The following is a 6,000-nucleotide window of genomic DNA, read 5'->3' as shown; positions in this document are numbered from 1 at the left end:
TGAGGCCAGCAAACTTTGACATCCAAACCGAGGACATATAACAAAAGAAAGAAAGAAAGAAAGAAAGAAAGAAAGAAAGAAAGAAAGAAAGAAAGAAAGAAAGAAAGGAGGGAGGGAGGGAGGGAGGAAGGAAGGAAAGAAAGAATCACAGATGTCTGTGATGAACTATATACAAAATCCTAAACAAAATATTAGCAAACAAACCCAGTGATATATAAAAAGATAATACGTTATGATCAAGTTGGAGTTATTTCAAGAAAGCAAGAATGGTTTAACATTTGAAAATTAGCAAAATATAGAAGAAAACCAAATGTTCATCACAATAGATACAAAAGAAAAAAATCATAAAATTCAATACCCACTCATGATTTTAAACAAGGAAAAACTTCTACAGACTAGAATTTTCTTAATATGATAAAGGATATTTATCAAAACATACATTAAACACCTAACTTAATGGTGAAAGTTTCGATGCTTTTCCCCAGAGATTTGTAGTAAACAAGGAAGCTCATTCTTACAACTCCTATTTAGCATAGAACTGGGAACATAACCAGTACAATAAGGAAAGAAAAAGAAAGAAAAAGTAAAAGGATTGGAAAGAAAGAAGTAAGACACATATTATTCAGAGATGGATGCCATGATTGTGTATGCAAAAATTCAAAAGAAATGACAGATCAACTTTAACAATTAATAAAAGAATTTCACCAGGTCACAAAATTAATTCTAGGTAGATTAAAAGTCTAAATACGAGGGGCCCCTGGGTAGCTCTGTCACAAGACCATCTTGTGTAGGAGAAAGTAGTTATGACCATCTTGTGTAGGAGTCTCTTGGTACACTCATGCAAGAGTTTCTTGTTTCCAATGACTGAGGGGTGGAAATTTTGGTTATAGGGTTTAATCTAGCTTTTGTTCCTTCAACTATACTCAAACACCCTTGTCAAGTTTACCAAAGGCCTCCATAGTGCCACATGGGAAACTTTCTGTTCTCATTATGCTTGGTTCTTCAACAGTATTCAAACACAGCTTTTGCCTCCTTGAAACACTCTGCCCTGTGGTTTTCAGGAGAGTGCACTCTGCTGACATTGCTCATATTCCAAGGTAGGTCCTTTTTGATCGGTTTTGCTAGCTCCTCCTAACCCCTCTATCCCACTTTTCCACAGGGGAGCTCCTTGGAAGTCCTTCCTGAGCCTTTCCTTTTCTCCTCAATATCCATACCTTCTCTAGATGAATCCATCCATTTCTGTGACTTTAAATACCACTTATTTGTTTAAAACCCTAATTTTAATGATCCTCAGCTTTCTTCTCCGAACTCCAGCTGTATAATTCACTGCTTAGATGATTCAGAGTCCTGTAACTTAATATGTTTCAAGTAGGGTTTTTTATTTTTCACCATATACACTGTTCTGCTCCAGTCCCCCACATCCTTATAAATAGTGCTACCATTCTTCAGTTACCAAAACCAGAAGCCTGGGACTAACTCTGGATGCCTCTTTCTCCTTCATTTTCACCCACCCAATCCATCGTTATGTCCTGTAGGTTCTACCTCTAAAATATGTCCTGAATCTGAACATATCTCTTCATCTTGATTGCCACCACCCTAGCCCAAGGTACTATTATCTTTCACCTGGGCTTCTGCAATAATATCATGTATGATCCTCACACTTCCATTTTTGTAATCTTTCAATTCATTCCTCCTACAGCAGCTAAAATGATTTTATTTATTAATCATGCTCCCCCTTCCTTAAAGACTTCCAATAATTTTCCAAACTCTTTACCCTGGCCTACAAGGACCTTTATCTGTATTTTTGCAAAAATCCATTAGTTGGTCAGGAAATCAATTTAGTAGGTAAAGGTCAGCATTTTATTTTATTTTGGCGTGAGGTTTTTTTTTTTTTTTTTAAGTTTATTTATTTATTTTGAGAGACAGAGAGAGGTAGCATGAGCAGGGGAGGGGCAGAGAGAGGAAGAGACAAATTCCCAAGTAGGCCCCATGCCGGCAGCGCAGAGCCTGATGTGGGGCTTGAACTCACAAACTGTGAGATCATGATCTGAGCTGAGATCAACAGTCAGACACTTAACCAACTGAGCCATCCAGGTGCCCCAATAGTGATCAGCATTTGAAAATAAAATTATAGAACAGAATAGAACATGTGATAGGCATTATACATTATAAGAGTAAGTTTTGTTTTGTGCATTTTGTTTTGTTTACTGAATGTGATATAAGATATATTTCCTATAGTGAAATATTTTGAGAAAAGTTTCTTTGTTAAGACCTGTATCCACCTATCGTTCCAACCTCATTTCATGCCACCCTCCCTGGTCCTGATGCTTCCGGCATCTGAGAATTCTGTCAGTTCTTTTATGACATGCCAGGCCCTTTCCTTTGCAGGGCCTTTGCAATTGCAAAATGCCCCTGCCTACATTGTTCTTCCTACACGATTTCCCATGAATGGCTTTTCATCTTTTGGATCTCAGGTTAAAAGTCCCCAGCTCAGGAAGGACTTCTCTGATCACCCTATTTAATTAGCTTCCCTCTGTTATCTTCTCCTAAGTACCCTATTTCTTTCAAAACACTAATCACAATTAGTTAAAATATATTTTTAAAAAGATGTTTACAGTCAGTCTCCAGCACTAGAATATAAGGTCCTTAGGAACACGAGCTTTGTCAATCTTTTCTCTCTTGTACCCCAGCATCTTGCAAACTCAACCGCATTTTAGTTACAAAAAGCTTGTTATGAACAAACCCATATCACACCCTCAGATTTGCCAAAGTGGATACTTTTTTATTATTTGCAAAATATTCATCAGCCTTGATGTCAAAAAGAGTTCAATGCATATTGTAGTAATAGAGGCGAATTTCCTTAAATTCCTGCCTGACTCCATTGATCTTGTTACCCTGCTTCCTTAGTGGAGGATATTTGGTGGTGGCTTCCGAAATGCCATTAAAAGCTTTTTAGCTTGACCACACAGCACTGATCAAAAGTTCAGCCTTGAGGAAATGAGGCAATCCTTTTTTCTTGGCTTGGGGTTACCTGAACATCCACCAAGAGTCTCTTTGTTTGGCTTGGTGGGTTCAGCTCTATGAATGAATAGCTCCTTTACCAACAAACAATACCATACAGCTGGGCCATTGACTAGTTGAGAGGTGTTAATCTCCTTGCAGGTAATTATTTCCAGAAATCTAGCAACTTGCTAGAATGTTTGGATTCCTACTGAGTCCTAGAAATTTAAAAAACAAACCTAAAATGTTTTTATAACTTTTTAAAGATTTTGTAGTTTTCTGCTGCAGACTTTAAGATTTCAAAAATCATAGTGTCATGTTGAAATTATGTCGTTACATTTTTCTTGAAATTATTACGAATGTATAGTTGAGAACCTGAGAGACCGATTTCATTCATAGTTTTAATTCACTTTCAACCCTTTAAGGTAGGGAACTGATACATTGACCACATAAATGTGTAGTTTACCATTAATACTTTTACCTCTTCACCTGAAGTCATATTAAAACCTACACCGTGATCTGCAAATGTTTACTTTAAGAAGTAAACATCAGACCTTGAGTAGGGTTTAATCAAGTCTATTTCTGACAGCTTGCTGACAAAGGCAGCCTTATACTGTGTGCTGCTAAAAACCACTGGAGTTAGTGTAACTTCACAGTGAAAACGGCAAGCATGCTTTGCCTTGATGTCCTGAGAAGCCACGAAGTCCTTAAAACCCAAAAGTAAACTTTAGACTGAGGAAAATAACTTTTGAACTTAATCTTCCTCCAAAATTTCCAGTTGCAAGTAAAGGAAACTGGGGTTCTTCCCCACATCTCCCTGTGAATTGGAACATTTCGTGCTGAGTAAATTGAGCTTGGTAACACACCATGCTGAATTCAGCTTATATCTGAAAAATACCACAACCATGCTCCATTGTTTGACCATATTTACTTTCTGGCTAGAAACAACTTTCCAGGAGTATTTATTCTCTCAGTCTCTCTTTGGCCCTGGATTTTTGCTCACAGTGGTACAGCTGTGGATGATGGGACTTAGGTTGAGTTCTGGATGCTGAAAAGGCATAATTAGATTTTTCATAAAAATGCCATTTGAAAACACAATCCATATCTTACTGTCTTGAAGTCATTCCAGTCCAATTTTACACAAGATTTCCAGATAAAATGATTTGATATTTAAGACCTCCTGAGACTCAAAAAAAAAAAAAAAAAAAAAAAAGACAGTAGAAAAAACCAGCAGCTTGTCATCTCTGATTTAATCTTCTTGTCATGTAGATACCAAACTCAGAAAAGATGAGACTCTTCTGGAACCAGACTTTCTAGATTCAAATCTCTGTCTGCTACTTATTAGCTATAAACTGTGAATAATAATGGTAACCAACCTCATAGCAGTTTTGTGTGCTTTAAATGAGTTGATATATGTAGAGCTTTTAAAAACGTGTTTGAGTGAATATGGGGCTCTTGGATGGCTCAGTTAAGCGTCCAACTTCAGCTCAGGTCATAATCTTGCAGTTTGTGAGTTCAAGCCCCACATCGGGCTCTGTGCTGATAGCTCGGAGCCTGGAGCCTGCTTCAGATTCTATGTCTCCCTCTCTCCCTGCCCCTCGCTGCTTGTGCTCCATCTCTTTCTCTCTCAAAAATAAATAAACATCCTGAACACATTCCCAATCGTAGGAGGAAATTCAGTATTTCACCAATAAGAATTATGTTAGCTATAGGTTTTTCTTAGATGCCTTTTATCAGAATAAAAGAATTTCTTCTAAAATAAACAAACAAACATTAAAAAAAGTGTTTGAGTGAATAAAGGGGAATTATTATTATGGGTAGTACATAATACTATAAGAAAATGGGAAGGCACTGAGTCTACGATCTATATAAAATATGTGCAAAGTTCATAGATGGAGGCTCAAAGTTGAAAGAGGCATGGTTCTTGCATTCTGAGCAGGAAACCAAGCATGGAAGATAAACACATAAACAACTGTGATACAGGGCAGATACTAGGGGAAGGGAGACATGAGGAAATTCCAGGCAGGAATGGAGCTGCTTGAACAAAAGCCCAAAGGTAATAAATGGCATGAAAGGTATGGGATAAGGAGACAAGGCTAGAAAAGAAACATGGACCAATTCATGGAGTGCTTTCAATTCTTGGCTGGGGAGATGTACTTGATTACGAATGCAATGAAATCTCCGGTTGTTTTATACCCAGGATGGGGTGTATGTCCCAAGCCATCCCCAATCATTATACCTCAAGCCATTCCATTATTTACCCTCTGATCCTACCTTCTTTAAAAAGGCATTAACTTTTCAAGGCTACCAGATAAAATGAATTACATTGATAAGTCAAATTGGTACCTGCTTTGAACTAGCCTTGCCTGGAGTTTTCCAATTCTCCATTACTATTGGGGAAGGAGGCTTTTTAACTCTAAACAAGCAAGAGCCAGTTAGAAGTATTCAGTGTCTCAAGTTTCTCGGCATTCATGAGGCAAACACATGGCCGCTCTTCTCATTTACCTCTCCACTGGCATGTTTCTTTCCTCTTATTCTCTCCGAGATCAAAGAGAAGGACATGGAGAAATCCTGTTTAAGTCAAACAGTTCCTTATCTAAAATGTAGCTCACTTCCCCTTTCCTTAGTGCTTGGTATGTTCCCTCCAGCAACAAATCCACAGAAGAAAGATGGGTGAGTGACACCCTAGAAACAGTGTTTGTTCCCTCAGCCGGCTCTGATCTGGCAGGAGCCCCAGGTCAGCCGGTGCTCTGGCACCTCTTACCCAGCAGCAATTCCTTCACTTGGTGAGCCTTCCAAACCTCCAACCAATAAGTTGACTTATGAAATATGTTCACCAGTAAAACATACCTACGGCTTAGATTTGTAATATATATTAAATGAATCTGAGTTAAGATTCCAAAACATATTCCAAAAGAAATCGAATTTGGAATTGCTAGTGATAGGGAACAAACACACTACTGCAAAAACTTTGGTGTGACTCTGCATAAGTTCATGCTC

The sequence above is a fragment of the Acinonyx jubatus genome, chromosome E4 (assembly GCF_027475565.1).
Source record: "Acinonyx jubatus isolate Ajub_Pintada_27869175 chromosome E4, VMU_Ajub_asm_v1.0, whole genome shotgun sequence".
Classification (NCBI taxonomy): Eukaryota; Metazoa; Chordata; class Mammalia; order Carnivora; family Felidae; genus Acinonyx; species Acinonyx jubatus.
Note: the sequence above shows the minus strand (reverse complement) of the source record.